We start from the raw sequence: 22,316 nt of genomic DNA, 5'->3' as shown, positions 1-22,316 counted from the left end.
TAATTTGCCCTCCTGGGTGTAAGTAGTGGTAGGAACTAAGGCCAGCCTGGGCTTCTCAACCCACAGCTTCCCCAGGGTATCCCCCTCCTGCTCCCTCACACCCCCACCCTTCTCTGAATCCTTGCCCCAATCCCAGGAAGCCGGCAATGCTGGCATGGGGCACAGGCCACTGACTCATCAGCATGAACGACAGCTTCCTCAGCCACACTCACATCAGCCACATGTGCTTCTCTCTGCGCCTGCTCAGTTCTCCAGCCAAACGGGCCCTGCTCCAGCTGAGAGGAAGATGACCAGGCTGGCCTAGGCAACAGTTGCACCACGGGTCCCAGTGGCTCAGGGCGCTCATCACAGAGTTCCACCACAGCGTGTGTGGGTGTTTGCCCCACTGGCACCTCCTAATTGCTCTTCCCACACCACTCTTGCAGTCATAGTGGGCTTTTTCAAAAACAATTACAACCACATTACTCTCCTGCTCAGAGTCCTTCGATGGCTCCCTGCTGCCCTGGCATGAAGGACTTGCCCTACAAGCTGGTACTGAGATGGTCAGGATGTGACCCTTCCCTCCCACAAACCTGCCCTCTCACTTTTCCCCAGCTCCAACCACCCAGACTATAGTCGTCCCTCGGAATCTGTTGGATATTGGTTCCAAATCCTGCTGCAGATATCAAAACCCACAGATGCTCAGGTTCCTGATATAAAATGGTGTAGTATTTGCATATAACTTATAAACATCCTCCCATAAACTTTAAATCATCTCTAGGTTACTTATAATATCTAATACAATATAAATGCTATATAAATAGTTGTTATACTCTATTTTTTAAGGAAAAATGACAAAAAACAAGTCCCTACATGCTTAGTACAGACACAATTTATCCAGGGTATATGCAGTTGGTTGAATCCACAGTTGGGGAACCCACAGCCATGAGGGGCCTCCTATCAAACAATTTCCCAATAAGGGCCTGCAATGACACCCCACCTTTGCCCGCACCATTCCCACAGCTGGGGATACCTTGCCCTGCATTCCTGGTCTGGCTCCTACATCCTTAAAGGATCTGCTCTCTAGGTTTTCCTTGACCTTCCAGCAAAGTAAGATGTTTCCAACCACCCCCTCAAAGGGCAGGGACCACCCTTAGTTGGGCAGGAACCCCGCAGCCCAGCACAGTTACAGGCCACAGAATGCCCACAGACCACCAGCCTACTATCGATGGCCCTAGTATGAGTTGGCAGGGACAAGGCTAAGGGATGTCATGAGGCCTTCAAGGTTGAGTGATCGCAGGACCTAAATGTCCTGAAGATTCAGCTCCTCCAAACAAACAAACAAACAAACAAACAAAAAAAGTCAGGATGTGTCTGACCACTCTCATTATCTGTACCCCTGACCAATGCTACTCTCCCCACCCATCCCTGCCCTGGCTGGGGACGCCAAGCTGAGGACACTAAGCTACCTGGAGATTCCAGCCTGGGATGAAGACCTCTCCTGTACCTACCCCCAAGACTTTCCCCAAAGCCTCGCCTACTCTTCCCCCTGTTCCTCTTTCAAGGGCAAGAAGGAGGCCCAGGCAGAAGGCACAGAGGGAAATCTCTAGCTCCCCAAGCACTGAGGCCTGTGACTCTGAGAGGAGCCCTGGGGATTGAGGGTGAGAAAAGCAGCCCAATGACCTCTAGGCCCAATAAGTAGAAAAGACCACCCAAAATGTCTAGTGGGGGTAAGGGAGAAGGTAGGAGGGAATGAGTGGGGCAGTTGTGCTAAGAACGGAGACTATGAAGTCAAACTACCTTGACTCAACTCCTGACACTGGCTCTGCCTGAGACCTTCTTTCCGAGTCCTGGTCTCCTCGTAGGCAAAGTGGGATAACAGTGGTGCCTGTAAAGTGCTCAGTACAGAGTCTGGCAGAGAGAAGTGCTCAGCAAATGGCAGCCGCTGCTACCAGGACTGGGGAAAACGGCCCCAGCCTGGGAGATTCTGGGCAGGTCCCTTTCCATCTCCAGGCTGCAGCCATCCAGGCTGTACAAGATGGGCCCATCCGCCTCCTGGGGCTGTGGCAGGAATCAGTGGATTCATGGGCAGAAGAGGTTCCCACAGTTACTCTTAGCCTCTGTGCCCAGGCCACCAGGCCCAGAAAGCACGTGCCTGCTCCCAGCTCCTGATCAGCCACAGAACCACAGGGAGGAGGAGAGACAGGGCCATGTGGCCTGTCCACTGGCTTGTCCCTTTGAAAGCTCTTCCCACTGCCCAGCCGCCCAGGCTCTTACCCTTGACTTTTCCTCTCCTGCCTGGCCCTATCCTCGCTCTCCTTTGTATCCCCAGAAGTCGGTCCCTTTCTCTGCTGAGAGTACTTGCCTGCTTTTACTTCCTTCTACTAGTGAGGCTGGTGACTGTGGGGCGACTTGATATCTCATGGTCTTACTTCCAAAGGCTACAGTGTTCCATGACTATTTGGATTTGTCAGAGCCATTGCCTGGGGCTCAGGGAGCAGCTCTTCAGCTATCCTATGCACCTCGTCCACACCCCACTCTGCCTCCCACAAATGGGCCTCACAGCAGAGGGAGTCAGGACGGACTAGGGAGCTGGCGCAAGATTGAACACTCAGTAGATTTACGTCGGGGGTGCAGCTCATCCCTTTACAGCTGGGTGACATCTTTAGAGCTGGGGTGTCCCTCCAGGACTGGTGTGACTACGCTTTGCCAACAGCAAAGAGGCATGTGAAACATCTGTCATCCTTTGGGGTGGCTGCTAGGAGACCTGAAGAGGAGAAAGGGGTCTCTGTCTTCTCTGTGCTCAGAACCAGCTGAGATGGGACTGCCGAGCCTGCCTAAAGGTACAGAACAGAGCCAGGCAGCAGGGGAGGCAGTGCCCAGACAGAGGTCACAGGGCAAGGACAACACCGGAAGTGCTTGTCCCCAACAGCAGAGTTGAGGAGATGCAATCTTTTCATTACATGCTCAGGCTTCCTGGGCTGCTGGCCAGGGTACACCCAGCCCTCAGCTTCCTCTACAGGCCCAGCAGGAACACTGCCTTCCTCTGGGAAAAGAGGAGTTCTGGGACCCCAGAACAGAGGCAAAGAGGCAGCACAACCAGCTGGCTGAACTTGGAGCTCTCATCTCTGGGGTTGGGGGTGAGGGCAGAGCAATGAGGCCCAGACCAGTACAGAATTCCCCCACAACACACCCACTCGGGTTCTGCCAAGACCTGGGTGGGGCTGAGGATGGGAGGAGCATCAGTCCTGCCCCCTGGAACATCCAAATCCCCTGGTCCAGGTTCTCCGAAGGCAGGACTCAGTGAGCTCATGGGCCTGCCATTCCCAGCCCTGTGTAAGACAACGGGGGGGGGGGGGGGGGGGGGCTCTGTGGGTGAACTAGAGAGTGGAACTTATTCTCTCCCCAGAAGACACTCAGAATTTTTTTTTCTAGTGTGGTATTTTTGCTGGACCAAAAAAATATGTCTGCCTGTCCAGGTGAGAGCTGCCAGTCTGCAATCTCTTCACCCAGTTTCCTTTGACCTCCGAAAGATTCCAGCGTCCACATCCCCAGCCCCATCTGAGTCCAGGTGAGCAGGGGCCCCTCTCTGATGGGTCCCATAGGGCAGGGCTCTGCCCTTCCGAGAAGGGCTTTTCCATTCGATGTTCCTTTAAGGCTCACAACTCTGAGATGAGTGTTTTAACCCCATTTTGCTAGTGAGGGAAGAGAGGCAAGCACAGTGACAAAACGACAGGAGTTGCAGAAAGTGAGCACGGGGTCCGGCTGCTTGTGGCTTGCTGTCTCACAGAGGAAACGCAGCAAACCAACTTGGATTTGCAGAGCAGTTATGCGTTTTAGAGAGGGATTTCATGTATCAAAGCGCATCCAATCCCTTGGTATACAGAGGGGAGGTCTGGGACACAGAGACAGTGATACCTCACGTCAAACCTGGAAGAATGAGGACTAGACGCCAGGTCTCTTCCCTCCAGCTTCTAGGCTCTGTTCATCTAAGACGTCAGGCCATCCCTGAGCAGGCACAGACAGCACGGGCACCTGTTCATTTCACCCCAGGGCCCTGGGGAGACCACTCGTCTTCCTCCTGTCCCTCTCCCACAGGTCCTTCCCACGAGGAGAGGAAAGGAGGCTGCTCCCCTTCTAGTCTCAGCATCCAGGACCATCCTCGGCTCTTGTGGGCTATTTATCCACACACTGCCCAGTAAATGTGAGCAGAATGGAACCAGCTTTGCCCCACACCCAGGCCTGAGGACTTTACATTGGTTCCTCCAGGACACCCATCTGAGGTCTGTGCCCAAAATCTGAAGGATAATTCCCACCCCCCCACCCCCCCCCACCCCACCCCCCACCCCCGCTCATAGTCACAGGCTTTGCAATGACCCAACAGGAAGAGAATACGGAAGGTGCTAAGGTAGAGCGCATGCAGCTGGGAGACCTCTCCAGGCAATCGCAGCCCTGACCTCAAAAGAGCTCAAGGGCCCGCCTGGGGCAGGCCCAAATCAGCTGCCCAGGATAGCTTGCTTTGCACAGAGAAAGGCTTCCCCGTCCTTCCTCCAGCCAGCCAATACAATGCAGGAGGCAAGAGCTCTGATCCCAGAGCCCTTCAGGCTGGGTTCAAACCCCAGCTCAGCCACTTGGTAGCTATGTGCCTTGGACATGCTCTTAACCTCCCCATGCCTTTGTTTTCTCATCTGTACAACGAGGACAATACTAATAGCTACCTCATAGGATAGTCACGAGCAGTGTATGGGTTAATAAATGTTCCGTGCTTGGAGCAGTGCCTGACACATTATAAGGGCTACATAAGTAATTGGTTGATTATCATTGTTGTTATTGTTTTCTGAACCAAGAGAGACTATGGATATCAATCAAAGCAGACAAAAACCTAACACACTGGGGGAGGTTCTGTGGAGGAGGGTGCCAAGGCCTGTTGGGTAAAGGACTGTCACCCTCCATAGGCAGGTGGCTCACCAAGGGGATTACATCAGGCGGAAATTGCCATTAATAGCAGTTCCCTCTTGGGCCAGACACAAGCCTACAGAGCACGAGGAAGTGAGAAATTTTACTATTGCAGGAGTGAGAAATATTACTACTGGGCAGAATTCCATTTTTAGAACCTGGGAAGTTATTTTGAGGGTTGGTGTTTTCATTTTTTTTAATAGCCTCTGCGCTCTAACAATACTCAGGGCAAGAACTGCTCTGAGGAGAAACCAGGGCACAGTGGGGAGCCCTGCCAGTCTCTGTGGTTGCTGGGCAACCCCTCACCGCCAGCAGGGCTAGTGAAGAGCAAGGGTAGGCTCCACACTCCCACACCCCTCCTCACAAGTGCCAGAACTCATTAGATAAGCCCCTCTCAAGGGTGTCTAGAAGAAGCAGCCTCATTTTCTTTTCAGCCCGGGCAGCTTGGAGTGAGGAAGATAGGCCCGCAGGAAAAAGCACACTGAACAGCTGCAGGCCAGCCTCACTTTCGACAGCTATGTCAGGTTCCTACGGCTGCTGTCACAGATCCTCATGAATTTGGTGGCTTAAAACAACAGAAACGGATTCCCTCATAGTTCTGGAGGGCAGAGAAGTTCAAAATCGGTATCACTGAGCCAAAATCCAGTTTCAGTCAGGCTGCACACCCCTCTGGAGGCATCATGGGAGAATCTGTGCCTGGCTTCTTCCAGCTTCTGGTGGCTCCAGCATTCCCTGGCTTGTGGCCACATCACTCTAGTCTCTGCCTCTGTGGTCACATGGCCTTCTCCTCTTCTGTTGTGACAAATCTCCCTCTGCCTCTCTCTTAAGGGTATCTGTGATTGCATTTAGGCCCTGCTAGGATAGTCCAAAACTATCTGTCCATCTCAAGATCCTTAATCACATCTGCTATGACCTTTTTTCCATATAAAGTAACATTCACTGATACCAAGGGATTAGGATCCAAAGTCTTTGGGGATTATGATTCAGCCTACTACCCACGCTGACATCTTCCTCTAACAAAGCTGACCAGCAGCTTACCGCTCCACCCCCTGGCATCCTGGCCCAGTTACTCTTCACCACCTGGCACTGTACACCAGGCTCAGGATGATTGGGCACATGACCCTGCCCCTGAGGCCCTACCCACCCTGGAGTTGTCTCTCACAGACCCACAAACAAGCCAAGCAAGGCTGGAGTTTCCTGGAGCAGCAGGGATGTTTAACTACACACTCAGGTTGTGGCAGCTCCCTCGAGGCCTCCAGTTACTGTCACAGAGGGAAATAGGGAGTTACAGACTAGAGGCCAGCACTGTAAAAATTTTATTTAAAAAAATCTTTTTATTACACTATACAAATTCAGTAAAGGAGTGGAAAAAATAGAAAATGCAAAGCCTTCGGAATTCTAGCACCCAGAGATCATTTTAAAATTTGCTGTGCAAGCAACCTTCCTTCTAGACCTTTTTCTATTCAGATAGAACCATAGACTTACAGTTTTAAAAAACAGAAGTGGCATTATATACTATACATTCTGCTTTTCAACCAGGTTTTTTCAATAAATGATTTATTCTAGGTGCCTTTCATGGCAGTGCATAGAGCATTTCTTCTTACATCTTTTTAAAGGCTGCAGAGGATCCCCCCACCCCCCCGCCCCACCATGTGGATGAGCCACGATTAAGTTACCCTGCTGATGGGCATTTGAATTGTTCCTAGTTTTGTAGCTGAAACTAATGTAGTGAGATAATTCAGGAAGAGACTAATATCTGACTAGTTCACATCATTATAGGAGGCTCACAAAGACAAGGAGGCATTTTTCTCTCACCTCCATATACCACCTCAACAGTATCTCAAAGCATTGACGCCTAGGATGAAGGAAGTCAGGGCTTCTTCCCTCACTCCCAAGAAGAACTAATAAAATGTTATTCTCTGAGGCAGAGCCTTACTGAGACAAAGAACCAGATGGTCTGCAAGGAGGAGGGACTCTGTCTTAGCGGAGAGGCTTCCACTGCAAGCACACAAACATCTCTTCTCAAACTGGCTCAGATAGAGAGAATGTATGGCCTCCAACATCAGAAAAGCCCAGAGGCTCGGTGAGATTCCGGTGTGATTTGATCTAGAGTTTCACAACATCATCAGGCTTTAGTTCATTTCTCTGTAATTGACTTGGCTCAGGTTTGCTCCGTAGATTAGCTTCATCCTCAAGCTCATTTTTATCTTTGCAGAAAAAGAACTAGAGCAGTTCAGATCACATATCTATCTATGACATCTATAGGAAAAGAAGATCTCTGTCCTCATACATCCAACAGAACTGCATTATGATGGGAACACCTTAGGCCATGTGCCTGCCACCAAACCAACAGCTATGGTGGGAGGATGAAATATTCGACAGAGTTAGTCTAGGTCACATGCTCCCCTCCAGAGTTGAGGTACAGATGGCTTTCCCAAAGTCAGAGGGATTTATTTTCCAACAAAAAGTGAGCTGTCAGAAGAGGGGGAGTAGGGATTTATGAGAGTTTTTGTTTTGTTTTGTGTTGTTTTGATGAAGTTTTGCTCTTGTTGCCCAGGCTGGAGTGCAATGATGGAATCTCAGCTCATCGCAACCTCCACCTTCCGGGTTGAAGCGATTCTCCTACCTCAGCCTCCCAGGTAGCTGGGGTTACAGGCATGCGCCACCACGCCTGGCTAAGTTTGTATTTTTAGTAGAGGCAGGGTTTCTCCATGTTGGTCAGGCTGGTCTCAAACTCCTGACCTCAGGTGATCCGCCCACCTTGGCCTCCCAAAGTGCTGGGATTACAGGCATGAGCCACTGTGCCTGGCCTATGAGAGCTTTTAAGGGTGTATGGGCTTAGAGAGAAATAAGTGAGTTTACTGGACTGTATAAACTCCACACCCCAGGTGCCTATAGAATCCCAAGGGGATTAAGACAAAACATTACCCTATGGAGGAACAAATTCACACTGACTCCCCCAAAATGCACCATAAACACCCTGATGTGTGGTGTTTATCCTTATTCTATAATAAATTCCTAGCAATGGAATTGCTGAGTCAAAGGGCTTGCGTATTTCAAACTTTAATAGATATTACAAAATTCCCCTCCAAAAATGTTTCTACCAATTTTTCCTTCCAACTATACAGGCTATGAAAATGCCCATTAACCCACACCTTGTCAATACTAAATATTATTCATCTTTTAGCTGAGCACAGTGGCTCACACCTGTAATCCCAACAGTTTTGGGGAGGCTGAGGCAGGAAGATCACTTGAGGTCAGGAGTTCTTGACTAGCCTGGCCAATATGGTGAAACCCTGTTTCTACAAAAAATACAGAAAATTATCTGGGTATGGTGGTGCATGCTTGTAATCTCAGCTACTTAGGAGGCTGAAGCAAGAGAATCACTTGAACCTGGGAGGTGGAGGTAGCAGTGAGCCAAGATTGTGCCACTGCACTCCAGGCTGGGTGACAGAAGGAGACTGTTTTAAAAAGAAGAAGAAGGAGAAGACGAGGAGGAAGAGGAAGAAAGAAGAAGAAGAGGAAGAAGAAGAAGAAGAAGAAGAAGAAGAAGAAGAAGAAGAAGAAGAAGAAGAAGAAGAAGAAGAAGAAGAAATATATATATATATATTTCATCTTTTTAATGTTTGCCATCCTGATAGATTTAATTTGATTTTTTTAAACTATGGGGGAAGGTGAACATCTTTTCATACATGTAGTAGCTAATTATAATACCTTTTCTATGGATTACTTGCTCCTGGCTTTTTTTGCATTTTTCTGATGGGTTGTTTATCTTTTTCTTGTTGATGTGGAAAAGCTCTTTGTAGATTAGAGATACAAACCCTTTGTTTTATCTGTTGCAAGTATTTTCCCCAGCTTGTCCTTTGTGCTTTGACTTTGTATACAGAGCTTTTGTTGTCCAGAACATTACAAATTTTATGTAATTAAATGTATTAGGCTTTTCTGAGTTTCTTCTTAGAAAGGTCTTCCCCACTCTAAAATAAAAAAAAAAATAGTCACTCCTGTTTTCTTTCATGTCTTCTGTGGTTTCTTTTTATATTGAAATATTTTTTCTATCTGGAATTTGTCTTATTATATTATAGATGTGAGGCAGGATGACTTAGCTGTTTTTTGTTTTTTGTTTTTTCTAAGAGAGACAGCTGCTTAGGATGTAGGGACTTTTTTTTTTTTTTTTTTTTTTTTGAGACAAAGTCTTGCTCCTTCACCCAGGCTGGGAGTCCACTGCAACCTCTGCTCCCCAGGTCCAAGTGATTCTCCTGCGTCTGGGTCATTTTCATATTTTTTTTTTTTTTTTTTTTTTTTTTTTTTTTTTTTTTTTTTTTTTGAGACGGAGTCTCGCTCTGTCGCCCGGGCTGGAGTGCAGTGGCCGGATCTCAGCTCACTGCAAGCTCCGCCTCCCGGGTTTACGCCATTCTCCTGCCTCAGCCTCCCGAGTAGCTGGGACTACAGGCGCCCGCCACCTCACCCGGCTAGTTTTTTGTATTTTTTAGTAGAGACGGGGTTTCACCATGTTAGCCAGGATGGTCTCGATCTTCTGACCTCGTGATCCGCCCGTCTCGGCCTCCCAAAGCGCTGGGATTACAGGCTTGAGCCACCGCGCCCGGCCCATTTTCATATTTTTAGTAGAGATGGAGTTTCACCACGTTGGCCAGGCTGGTCTGGAACTCCTGACCTCAGGTGATCCACCGCCTCGGCCTCCCAAAGTGTTAGGATTACAGGCGTGAGCCACGGCCCCCAGCCGGATGTAGGGACTTTGAAGATTCCAGAGTCTCTGCAACTTCCCTGTGGTTCTGATATTTGTTAACATCTTGTTTCCAGGGAGCAATGAGAAGGAACTAGAAGGAAGGCTGGTGCTTCTCTTCAAGTCTGGGGACAGCCAGGAAAGGAGGATCCAGTGAGAGTGGGACATACTCCTCAGACGATGTTAGGAGGATGGCTGCAGGGCCTAGAAGAGGGGAAACAGGCTGAGCCCCTGCACCAAAGAAGAAGGGAGGCAGGAAGAGTCGCTCTTCTCTTAGGAAGAATCCAGGGAACAAGAGAGAAAGACCCTAGTAGCGGCCACCGCACCCCGTGGACCTGATACCAGGGAGCATTCTGTTCTTTACTTTCTGCATTCCAATCTTCCAGCCTAACTGGGTGGGCTCATTAGCATGTGTTCCACAAGTGTTTTTTTTTTTTTTTTGAGACAGAGTTTCACTTTTGTTGCCCAGGCTTGAGTGCAATGGCATGATTTCGGCTCGCTGCAACCTCCACCTCCCAGGTTCAAGCAATTCTCCTGCCTCAGCCTCCCAAGTAGGTGGGATTACAGGTGTGAGCCCCCATGCCCAGCTAATTTTTGTATTTTTAGTAGAGATGGAGTTTTGCCACATTGGCCAGGCTGGTATTGAATCCCTGACCTCAGGTGATCCACCTGCCTCAGCCTCCCAAAGTGCTGGCATTACAGGAATCAGCCACTACACCTGGCCATTCCACAAATAATTTTTGTGCCCCTACTCTGAACCCAAGAAAGCATCACTGCATCCTGGTCTAGTCATAATGGAAGTTGGGACTAATGGCCCTGAGACAAGAAGAAGAATGCTGTGGGGAATCTGCCATGCTGCAAGATCTTTTTTTTTTTTTTTTTTTTTTTTTGAGACAGAGTCTTGCTCTGTTGCCTGGGCTGGAGTGCAGTGGTACAATCTCGGCTCACTGCAACCTTTGCCTCCCGGGTTCAAGTAATTCTCCTGCCTCAGCCTCCTGAGTAGCTGGGACTACAGGCGCCCACCACCACAAGCAGCTAATTTTTGTATTTTTAGTAGAGACAGGGTTTCACCATATTGGCCAGGCTGGTCTTGAACTCCTGACCTTGTGATCCACCTGCCTCAGCCTCCCAAAGTGCTGGGATTACAAGGGTGAGCCACTGTGCCTGGCAGGAATTCATCATTTTAGAAAGACTTCCTTCAAACATGGCATTTAAAATTTCATTCTTCAGATCTGAAAAAGTAATCACCCGACTCTGTTAGATAAAAGAAAATGGGTGGGTTCATTGGTGCTGTCATGGTGGTGTGCTGAAGAAGAACCCTGGACTTGTGAGACTGGATGTATGCAAGAGTCCACTGGAGAGGCTGAGAAAACTGCATGCAAAGATTCTTGATGTTATTGAGCAAAACCCTAAAAATGCAACATACAGAAAGTATACAGAACAGATTACAAATGAGAAGCTGGTTAAAATGGTTAAATGGTTAAAGCAGAACCAGATGTTAAAAAATAGGAAGACTGACTTCAAGTTTGCCAAATAGAAGAGGTGATTCTTCAGGCTCAAAATGAATGAAGTCTGGCGAAAAAAATAATGCAGTGGAAACCATGGGACCTCTTAGCAGAAAAGCCTCCTGCCAACCAGCAGAAATGGCCAATATAATCATTAAATGACTTTGGTGGGTTGATGGGAAACTGGTGTAATTAAGTGTTCTGGTATATTAAAAGTACATCCATATTATTGACATTTTACAATCACAAAAACCAATACAGAAAATATTTAGATGTTAAAATTGGTGGTAACAGCAACACAATCTTGTGAATCAATTTTTGGTTTGTAAATTATTCCCACAAATTATTTCAAAGATGATATTTCTTTGAACATAAAGCTTGTGGGAAGATTTGAAAATTAATTAGAAAAATTCCTACAGATCGTCAATGCAGAGGCCAAAATCAACAAAGTGGTTTCTTTAGTAGTATCTTCAATATATCATTTAATTATTTTATTATCCTGGCAAATAAAGGGCCCTTAATTATTATTGTCTAAACAAATTTGTAAGTCACTGTTTGAAGTAAATTAGTAAGAGTGGATATTTTCAAATGTGATAAAATAGCACAAGTGGCTGATGAAAAAATTGCAAGTTATAGTTAACCTGATTGGCTGTGATCTTATGTATAAAAGGAAAATTTAAATATATTATGAGATACCGATTATAAAAATCCATAGTAAATGTCATTTTATTTTAATCTTTATTTGAATTATTATTCCGTTTGCTCTGTTTTCATATAGTCTTAATTTTATCATACTTTGTTGTTACTCTATTATTTTTGGAAACCATCAAATTAGAATTTATTATACAGTTGAAGAAATTCATTTAGTACTTGAAAGAAAGATTTATTGCACAGAGGTAGTTGTGCAAGAAATTTTCCTTTGTTTGCCTTTAAGGAACTTGGCTTTCTGGCCCTTGGCCTTTAATTTTCTTGATCAACCCAACTACATCAGAATAGGGGTAGAATTCTCATAAAAGAAGAGACATTAAGAGTTCTTGAAGTTTATCTGCATATGGATAAGCTTATATTCAAAATGTCTTAGTCATGTGGCTATAAATTCAAAGTAGAATCACTAAGTAGTTTTCATTAAGTTCCTGATATGAGCGTAGGTGGGTATGAAAACAAGACAAATGCTGTTCAAGGAAAAAAGTTGGCAAGCTTAAGGTTAAACAAAAGTAAAATTACTTTTCACGTGTTCTCACCTTTTCTTCCAACTTCCCTATCATTTCTAAATTCCTGTTTAAATTGAACTTGGTATCTTTTTCCTTCATAGATAGGACTTTTGTGGGTTGTGTGCACGTGTGCGTGCACATATTTGCATATATTTGTATATTTTGCTATCTTGTGGCAAAATGAAGTCTTTCAGAATGAGAAAAAAATGTATTTCTTCTTTTTTTTCCAGCATATTTCTTCCCTCATAGACCTATAACATAAATGCTAGCTAAGTATTAAAGTGGGTTGAGTTACTTCCTTTAAAAAAAAAAAAAGGCTCTATTATTAACTGTCAGGCCCACTGGTGCCTTCCCTGGGAGGGGCTCAGCCCCTTCCAGCTGGGTTGCCCGTGAAAGGTCACCACCGTCAGCAGCCCCCATAGCAAGGACTGGCCATCCAGGGCTCACAAGGCAGTCGATCCCAACAGCTTCCACAGTCATATGTGTATATCTCTGTCCCTACACGTCCACATCGTTCTGGAATCATCTTTTGGGCGATCCTCCCTACTTGAAGGGACTGTCAAACATCTTGGTGTGGTAGGTGCTCCGCAAAGTGCTAAATGAATGAGTGAGTCAGTGATGGTAGAGAGCAGGGTGTGGGGCTGGGGATGCAGGACTGTTCCAGGTTAGCTGGGGACCCTGTGGGAGCAGAGGCCCAGGTCAGAGCTCAGCCTGTAGGAGGGCATAGATCCTGACAGCTGTATAGGGAGTTTTCCAAGAGCAGAGGCTTTGGATATAGGGGTGGCTGGGAAATTACCATTACCAATTACCATCGTCACCTGGTCCCATGCCCATAACCCTCTATCCCCTGGGTGGGTGATCTCCAGTGGGCAGCCCCCGATGACGAATGGCAGCCCTCCCACTCTCAGAAGCCCCATCAATTGCAGGCCCTGTGGGTCACTCACCTGCCTGGCATTCCCTGAGCCCTTCCCTGCTGACTCACCATAGTCCTGGCTAGTCCAAGCTTCCTGCCAGCGGCCCAGCCAAGACCAGAGGAGAGGGAGGTAGGAGGCCAAGGAGACCGCATCAGGACCCAGGAATGCTCTGCTGGGTGGGAGGAGTGGGGAATAACTTCCACTGCTCTGAAGGGGTGACCAGGAAGTGGACTGTCTAATGGCTGATGGATGCCTCTGTCCCTTAGTCACAGCCAGGCCCTCACCAACCCCCATTCAGAGAACAAGGTCTCCCCAGGCCCTGACCACCTGCTGTATCAAAGCACCATCCATGGCCTGTGATTGCCTATGCTTGCCTGCCACCGTACTGGTCATGTGTGATTGCCTGTGACTGTGTGTTATGTGCCGATAGGCGTGGTTGAATGTGACTGCGGTTGTGTTGAATGGTACAAGTCTCTGTGTGACTGCATGTGACTCAGAATCCCTGCGTGTAACCATGTCCAGCTGTGATTGAGTGCAGATGGAGGACTGAATGTGATTGCACCTGGTGCTGTATGGTTTTGTGTGATTGTATGTCATGGTGTGTTAGGCATGATCACCTGTGGTTATGTGTGTTCTAGTGGTTGTGTGGTACCGAGTGTGATGAAGCATGCCTGTGGGTGCATGTGGCTGTGGGTGGCTGTGTGTGACTGGGTGGGGCTGTGTATGATTCTTCAGGACCGTGCACACACCTGTCATCCCCCACAGAATATAGGCTGCAGACCCCCAATCTTCTTGGCACAGGCACAGGCCCAGGCCCAAGAAAGTCAGGGGTCTGCAACCTATGTCCTGTGGGGGATGACAATTGTGTGCGTGCCTGCTGTGTGCATCCTCCTTTGCCAGGTTCTGCCCCTGATGAGCCCAGACCAGCTCCCATTTATGAAAGGAGGTGGAGCCGGGCTGCAGAGTGCTCTTCCCTGCCGTTACCGACCATGTTTAGAGTGTTTTCTTGGAAGCCAGTCTGGGCTTTGGGGGAGTGCCAGCCTGTCTGAGCCCTTGCAACAGCTGACTCCCAGGCTAACAAAGTCTCAGCTCCGCCCTGACCCAGACCCAGGCTGCCTTCCACCCTGCAGGAGCACAGCCAGCATCTCCCAGCCCTGGCCACCTGCTTCCACCCTCCCCAAACCTCATCTGGGTGCAAAAAGAACACAGGAACCCAGCTCTGCTTCTTTTCCAACCCTGAAGACATGCTTTGTAAGGGCTTTACCACTAACTCCTTGAGGGAAATCAGATGGGATAACAAAAACAGCCCTGGAAGAAACTGACAGTTTCAGATGTTTACAGGCTCTTCCAGGCCCGGCCCTAGGCTGCTGTCTCTGGGCTTCTGTCCTCTACTTTTCTACCTGAGGAAGGGGGGTGAGCTTCCAGTCTGGCTGCCCCCAGTCCCAGGCCACGTGACCCCACCCACGCAGTACCCTAGTTTTTTGCTGCTACCACCCCCTCCCACAGCTGAGGCAGGCCTTCTACCTCTCTGAGGACACTCCAACTCTCAGGGCCAGGGTCCAGCCCAGAAGTGACAGGAAGGATCCCTCTGGCTTATTTCCTGCAGATCAAAGTTGGGCAACAGCTGCCCAGATGTGTGAGCCTCAGACTTCTTCTGTCCCTGCCGGGAAAGAATATACTCAGGGTCTGGACCATCTGCCCCAGCTGGTTCTGGGCCAGGCTGGGGGTGAGGGATATGGGACGGAGTTGGTAAGAGGCTGGAGCAAAGTTCTGGAAGCAAGGGTGGCAGGAAGGAAGACACTGTGGGTGGGAGTCAGAGCAGCCTATATGAAGAACCAGGCTAGGGCCAAGGCAGGCACGCTCCCCTACCGACACCGGGGGGCCACAGACTTGGGCGGGAGGGAGTGTCACAGAAAGGGAATCCTGGACCAGTGGCTCAGGTCACCGAAGCTCTGGTCCTAACTTTGCCACCTAGCAGCTGTGTGACCAGGGAAAGCTGCTTTCCCTCTCTGGGCTTTGGTTTATCCACCTTGAAGACTGAAAAATGGTAGAAATGAAGTATGTGAAGTGCAGAGCCCAGTGGCACAAGTAGTTGCTCAATAGACACAGCTCACCTGCATCCTAAAGACAGTTACCGACCCCAAGTCTAAGGCCCTTCCTGGCCCAGAAGCTCTATGTCTCTGAAAGAATCAGGCTTCTCTCCCCACATTAGAAGGGACAGGGCCCAGCAGGGCGCGGTGGCTCACGCCTGTAATCCTAGCACTTTGGAGGCTGAGGCAGGCGGATAACGAGGTCAGGAGATGGAGACCATCCTGGCTAACACGGTGAAACCCCGTCTCTACTAAAAATACAAAAAAATTAGCCAGGCGTGGTGGTGGGCACCTGTAGTCCCAGCTACTCAGGAGGCTGAGACAGGAGAATGGTGTAAACACGGGAGGCAGAGCTTGCAATGAGCCGAGATAGTACCACTGTACTCTGCTCTGGGGGTAGGGGTGTGAGGGGAGCTGAACAGAAAGAATGGGAGAAAGCCTGGAGCAGCCAGGGGTTTAGAGGGTGGGTGGGCATGGCAGCAGGGTTGAGGCGCTTCCCCTGGCAGGATCTGGACTCAGGGACCTGCCAAGACTCTTCCTGCTCCTCCCAGCTGTCTCCTAACTTGCCCATCCAACCCATGTCTGCTCCCTTCTCCCCACCAACCATCACTTGTCCCCTGAGGCTGTAGCTCTGAACTCAATTACATCGTTCTAGGGGGTGCAATGGCTCAACACTTACAGAGCAGCCAAGCTAAAGCCAACATCCTAAGCTCAACAGGCTAAGCACCAGAGGCTGAAAACATTAGTAAGATGGGTCCTTATCTTCCAATAACTTTTTTTTGTTGTTGTTGTTTTGTTTTTTTTTTTTTTTTTTTTTGAGGCAGAGTCTCGCTCTGTGGCCCAGGCTGGAGTGCAGTGGCCGGATCTCAGCTCACTGCAAGCTCCGCCTCCCGGGTTTACGCCATTCTCCCGCCTCAGCCTCCCAAGTAGCTGGGACTACAGGCGCCCGCCACCTCGCCCGGCTAGTTTTTGTATTTTTTAGTAGAGACGGAGTTTCACCGTGTTCGCCAGGATGGTCTCGATCTCCTGACCTTGTGATCCGCCCGTCTCGGCCTCCCAAAGTGCTGGGATTACAGGCTTGAGCCACCGCGCCCGGCCCCAATAACTTTTAATTAAAATGATAATAACACCTGTTGATCGTTCCAGTTAATACCACATGGCAAATTCAACTGCCTTCAGGATCCAGCCACGTGATAAAAGTGACCGCAGCAGCGTGGTGGAAGCAATAGGGCAGGTGCGGCCTGAGGACAAGCTGTGAGCCAACATTTCAAAGTGGGCCAAAGTAAAGACAGCTGCTTATGCCGCCTTCTGTGACATTTCCTGAGTTCTCACTAAGTGCCAGGCATTCTTTCACTTAATTCTCTCCAGAAATCTATGAGATAGAGATTAGCATTGCAGGATTCAGACTCGAGCTCCTAGAGCTCTAGAGTGACTCCATCTTCATGTCTTTCTGTGATCCCCAGCCCTCAAATAGGGCAGGGCCTGTGAGTAGCTCCTAACCAAGGAAATATGGCAAAGGGAATGGGACATCACTTCTATGATTATGTTATATTGTAAAAGACATGGGCTGTCAAGGATGACATGCAAATTCATGAAGCGTTCCATAAAAGACATGGGCTTGGCCAGGCACCGTGGCTCATGCCTATAATCCCAGCACTTTGGGAGGCCGAGGCAGACGGATCACCTGAGGTCAGGAGTTTGAGACCAGCCTGGCCAATATGGTGAAACCCCATCTCTACTAAAAATACAAAAATTAGCCAGGCATAGTGGTGGATACCTATAATCCCAGCTACTCAGGAGGCTGAGACAGGAGAATCGCTTGAACCCGGGAGGCGGACGTTGCAGTGAGCCGAGATCGCGCCACTGTACTCCAGCCTGGGCAACAAAGAACAAAACTCTGTCTCAAAAAAAAAAAAAAAAAAAAAAAAAAAAAAAAAAAAAAAAAGACCTGAGCTTATTAGCAGACTGGTGCTAGACATTTTCTTCCTTGCTGAATTTGAAGAAGTGCCATGATCTGAAGGGGCATACAGAGAGGCTTTGTGGTAAGGAAATACAGGTGGCCTCTAGGACCTGAGAGCAGCCCCCCACCAACAGTTATCACAAAGATTTTAGTTCTACAACCACAAGATGAATTCTGCTAACAACCTTCATAAGTCTGGAAGTGGATCCATCCCCAGTTGAGCGTCCAGATGAAGAACCCAGCCCTGGCTGACACCTTCACTGTGGCCTTGCAGAGGACCCAGCTAAGCCTAACAAATGTGTCCTGTTCTAAGCCTCTAAGTTTGTGATAATTTATTATGAAGCAATAGAAAACGAAGGTAAGTACTATCTCCATCTTACAGATGAGAAACCTAAAGCTCAGAGACTTTGACCAGAGGCACATACTTAGCATGAGGCACAGCAGGGACAGAGACCAGTCTCCAGACTCGGTAGGCTGGTGTTCTCTTTAGGACCCCAGCTGCAGAGCTGGTCATTGTTCTTTCAGCGGCCACCTAGATGCAGGAAGAGTAACCTGCATAGTATTGATTGAAATACTTTTTTTTCCATTTTAATTTAACAAACATTTGTTGAGCCCTCTCTGTGTGCCCAGCACTGTGCCAGGTGCAAGGGATTCCAGGCTGTGGTGGGACCAGTGGTGGACGCGGACAACAGACAAGCCATGTCAGTGTGATATGGGTTACAACATGAGGAGAGACGATGTGCTGGGAGCATGTGATGGGGCAGCCAGCCACTGCCAGGGGCCAGGGACAGTCTCCCACAGGAAGTGATACACAGGTCCCTTGGGGTGGGCCTGGTAGTGAGCCAGCCCCTCTGAATTGCAAGTGAGTGAGTAGGTGAGTGGGTGGGCTTTACTGGCAAAGGGGTCCCCAGAGAAGAGGACTCTTCCAGCAATGTGAAATCACCCTGGTTCCATGCACTGGCTTCCATGACACCTGTCTCAAGGACCCAGGGCCTCTATGACTGCCCTATGACGCCTCAGAGCTCAGATCCCAATGAGCACCACTTCCCGGATGCATCATGGGTGGCTGGGGTGGGGAAGCAGTTGTTTGGCTGTGACTCTCATCTTCTAGACATCCCCAGACATCTGGCAGGGGAAGAACTGTAGGTTGGGGTGAGAGGCAAAGCAGGGATACAGGGGTACATGGATGAGGGTATGAGCAGAGCCAGAAAAAAGAGCAGGAATTAGAAAGGGGGGCCCCCTCCTGTGGCCCAGCTGCAGTCTGTAGTGACTCGGCAGACCTAGGAGTCCTTGCTCATCAACTGGCTGGATGGTATGGATCATGCAGGGTCCCGGGAGGAAGCTGTCAACACAGTCAAACTGGGGGATTTGAGAGGTATTCAATAAGGAGACTATTGTCAAAGGTCTTGGAAAAGGATTGCAGGAACCTGGACCAAGAGCATCAGGCTTTTCTGCTGCTGGACCTGATGAGCCCAGGGGAGGTCACCAGACCTGCAGAGCTCTGGAGCAGAGTAGATAGGGCTGGCAGCAGCTGTGGCCTCATGGAGGGATGCAGCCAGGCTGTGGCTACCCTGCAGGAGGTTAAGTGCCCTGACCTCACTCTCCTCTCTGCCTCCCATAAGCTATTGGTGCTCCCCAGTGACCAAGGCAGAGGGTAAGGGCACCCACGGATGTAGTTCCCACAGTCCTAGGGGGCAGACCAAGATGGAGAAAGTGGGCAGGCAGACTGGAAGAAGACACCCAATCCTGACTCAGTTTCCTTCTTTGTACAAGAGTGTTGATGAGCATGCTTATGTTTTGGTTGTTCCAAATTTGAAAAGCAGTCACGTATCTAAGGGCCCCAGCCTGGAGTCCGGCAGGCACAGGCTGGTTGCCAGCATTTGGTTTCCAAGAATCAACAACAAGAACACAAAATCGGGGCCACTGAGAAGCCAGTCGCCAGCCCCAGAAGCCCTGGGCAGCAGAACAAGCACTGACGAGAGGTTGGCTCAGGAGGTCTTAGAGTCCTTGCCGGGAATGGAACCCAGAAACGCTTTCTCCACACACTCACTCACACCCCAGTCCTGCAGCTGTGGGAGGGTGGGGTGCCTGACCTCTCTGCCCTGCTGGAAAGCAGCAGCAGCAGGCCTGTAGGCAGCGCAGCGTCAGCCCTCAGGGTGGCAGAGGGGCAGGCAGCTAGACCAGGAGGCCCAGCTCTGCCTAGAATCGTGGGCCCAGCTGGTAGGAAACTAGGCAGTGCTGCGTTCACTTCCCCCAGTGTGGGGATCCTCCCATGCACCCTAGACAGTAGCATCTAGGTGGGAGGAAGCTTGCGGCCTCACTGGGCTCCAGGGCAGCTGGGAAGCCTGATTATTAGAAAGTAGCCGCCTGGCCCTGGATGTCTCCAGCCTAGGGCCGGAACAACCCAAGCCCTCAGAGCCTCTCCAGGCCCGGCCCCACTTTCTACCCACTGTGATATTTATTCCCCTTCAGCGCCCATAACAAAGGCCCCTGGTGAGACCCGCAGCCCTCTGCCCTTTTCTTTATCACCAGCATCACAAGTTCACAGGAAGAGGGTTTTCAAAGCAACAGAGTCAAGACTGCACTGCGGTCAACGTTTTTCAAAAGAAAGGAAACCAAAATGGATCAAAGAATTGCAGGTGCAGCAGATTAAGACTCTGCCTGTGACCTGTGCTGGGAAATGGGCCAGGGAAGGGTGTGAATGCCTTGGGGTGGGGGCAGCCCCTTCCACTGATTTACTGCCTTTCCAGCTCTCCAGGGCAAGGGCAGGGGAAGGGACAGAGAGGTGAAGACCATGGCGGGTGAGAAGAATCAAATGTTTGGGAGCCAAACCATTGGGAGGCATCTTCACTCACCCAAAATGCCCCGTGCTGTGAAAGGAGGGCCAAGCACACAGGATCAGGGCTCAGTCAGAGGCCCATGAGGAGCAGCTGCTTCCCCAGTGGTCAGTTCCTCGTCCTTTTCCTCGTTCTGATCCTCTGCCCAGGGAGGCCCTCTGCAATAAATCCGTCCAGCCCCCCTCTCCCCTGGGCTGACAGAGCTCTCCGTGGCTCTCATCTGCACCCGGAGAAACAGGCTCTGAACTGGTCACCCACCTCGGGTTTGCACTGAAATCCAGCCTCCATGCTGGATTGGTAAATTGAGCTTTTCTAAGCAACAATCTATCTGTTTCTTACAGATTGACTCTAAGTTCCAGGACTAAAGTGCTTCCTAGAGCTTAAAATGAGAAACATGAAGTTCCTATACCACCTATTAAATTTCTCCAGCCGCTTGTAAGAAAGTTATCTAGGCCAGGCTCCGTGGCTCACACCTGTAATCCCAGCACTTTGGGAAGCTTAGACAGGCAGATCATTTGAGCTTAGGAGTTCGAGGCCAGCCTGGCCAACATGGTGAAACCCCATGCTACTAAAAACACAAAAATTAGCTGGGTGTGGTGGCACATTCCTGTAATCCCAGCTACTTGGGAGGCTGAGGCAGGAGAATCGCTTGAACCTGGGAGGCGGAGGTTGAAGCGAGCCAAGATGGCACCACTGTATTCCAGCCTGGATGACAGAATGAGACTCAGAAAAAAAAAAAAAAAAAAAAAGGTTATCTGATGCATTTAGTATGGGTTATAAAGTTTTTTGTTTTACTGCTCTTATTTTCCTTTTGCTTCTTTTTTTCTGGTTTCTTTTTAATTTACTTTATCTTGTTATGTTGAATGAATTTCTAAACTCTTTTTCTAAGTTGTGAAATGCAACAACTATTTGGAAAAGCATAGGGAATTATAGAATGAACATCTTTGTACCCACCAATCAGCTTTACCAATTCTTTTTTTTTTTTTTTTTTTTTTTTCCTGAGACAGGGTCTTGGTCTGTTGCCCAGGCTGGAGTGCAGAGGTACAATCATAGCTCACTGCAGCCTCAAACTCCTGGGCTCAAGCAGTCCTTCTGCCTCAGCCTCTGGAGTAAACCACACTTTGGCTAAATTTTACAATTTTCTGAAGAGGCAGATCTCACCATGTTGCCCAGGCTGGCCCCGAACTCCAGCTCAAGCAATCCTCCTACCTCCGCCTCCCAAAATGTTGGGACTACAGGTGTGAGCCACTGCATCCAGCCCAGCTTAGCAATTCTTAACATGTTGCCACATTTGCTTCAATTTTCTTTTTTTATTGTAGTGAAATATGCTAACATAAAATTGACCATTTTCACCATTTCAATTTCTTTTTGAAACATAATATTGGAAACACAGCTGAAGGGCCCTATAACCTCTGTTCCATTCTCTTTCCTCCTTCCCTTGAGATAATCACTATTCTAAATTTGATTCTCCTGTGAAACTGATTACATATACATTGTAAAATAACCCATACAGTAAAGAAAGGTATAAAGCACAAAGATAAAATTCTCCTGCTACCCCCAGCGTGAAACTCACTCCCCGTGAAGAAACCACTGTCAAAACTTCCTGTAAATCTTTCCAGGTATTGTTGTTTTATAAATTATGAATTGTATTGACTTGTTTTCTTTCTTAACACAAATGGAATTATGTTATCCATACTGCTCTCCAGCTTGCCTTCTGTTTCCTATTATCAGTGCTCCTTGGACTTTTTTCCATGTGAATACTACTGAATCTATCTTATTCTTTTGAACAGCTGCATGGAATTCTACTTTATTTAATGTTTCCATGGATGGACATTTAGGTGGTTTCCAGTTACTTTGCTATTTTAAACACGCGTACACTGAACATTCTCTCTCTCTCTCTCTTTTTTTTTTTCAGACAGAGTCTTGCTCTGTCGCCCAGGCTGGAGTGAAGTGGTGTGATCTTGGCTCACTACAACCTCCACCTCCCAAATCCAAGCAATTCTCCTGCCTCAGCCTCCCGAGTACCTGGGAATACAGGCATACGCCACCATGCCGAGCTAATTTTTGTATTTTTAGTAGTGATGGGATTTTACCATGTTGGCCATGCTAGTCTCCAACTCCTG

This window comes from Rhinopithecus roxellana, chromosome 8, assembly GCF_007565055.1.
Source record: "Rhinopithecus roxellana isolate Shanxi Qingling chromosome 8, ASM756505v1, whole genome shotgun sequence".
In the NCBI taxonomy this organism is placed as follows: domain Eukaryota; kingdom Metazoa; phylum Chordata; class Mammalia; order Primates; family Cercopithecidae; genus Rhinopithecus; species Rhinopithecus roxellana.
The sequence above is the reverse complement of the archived record's forward strand: the minus strand, read 5'-3'. Positions refer to the sequence as shown.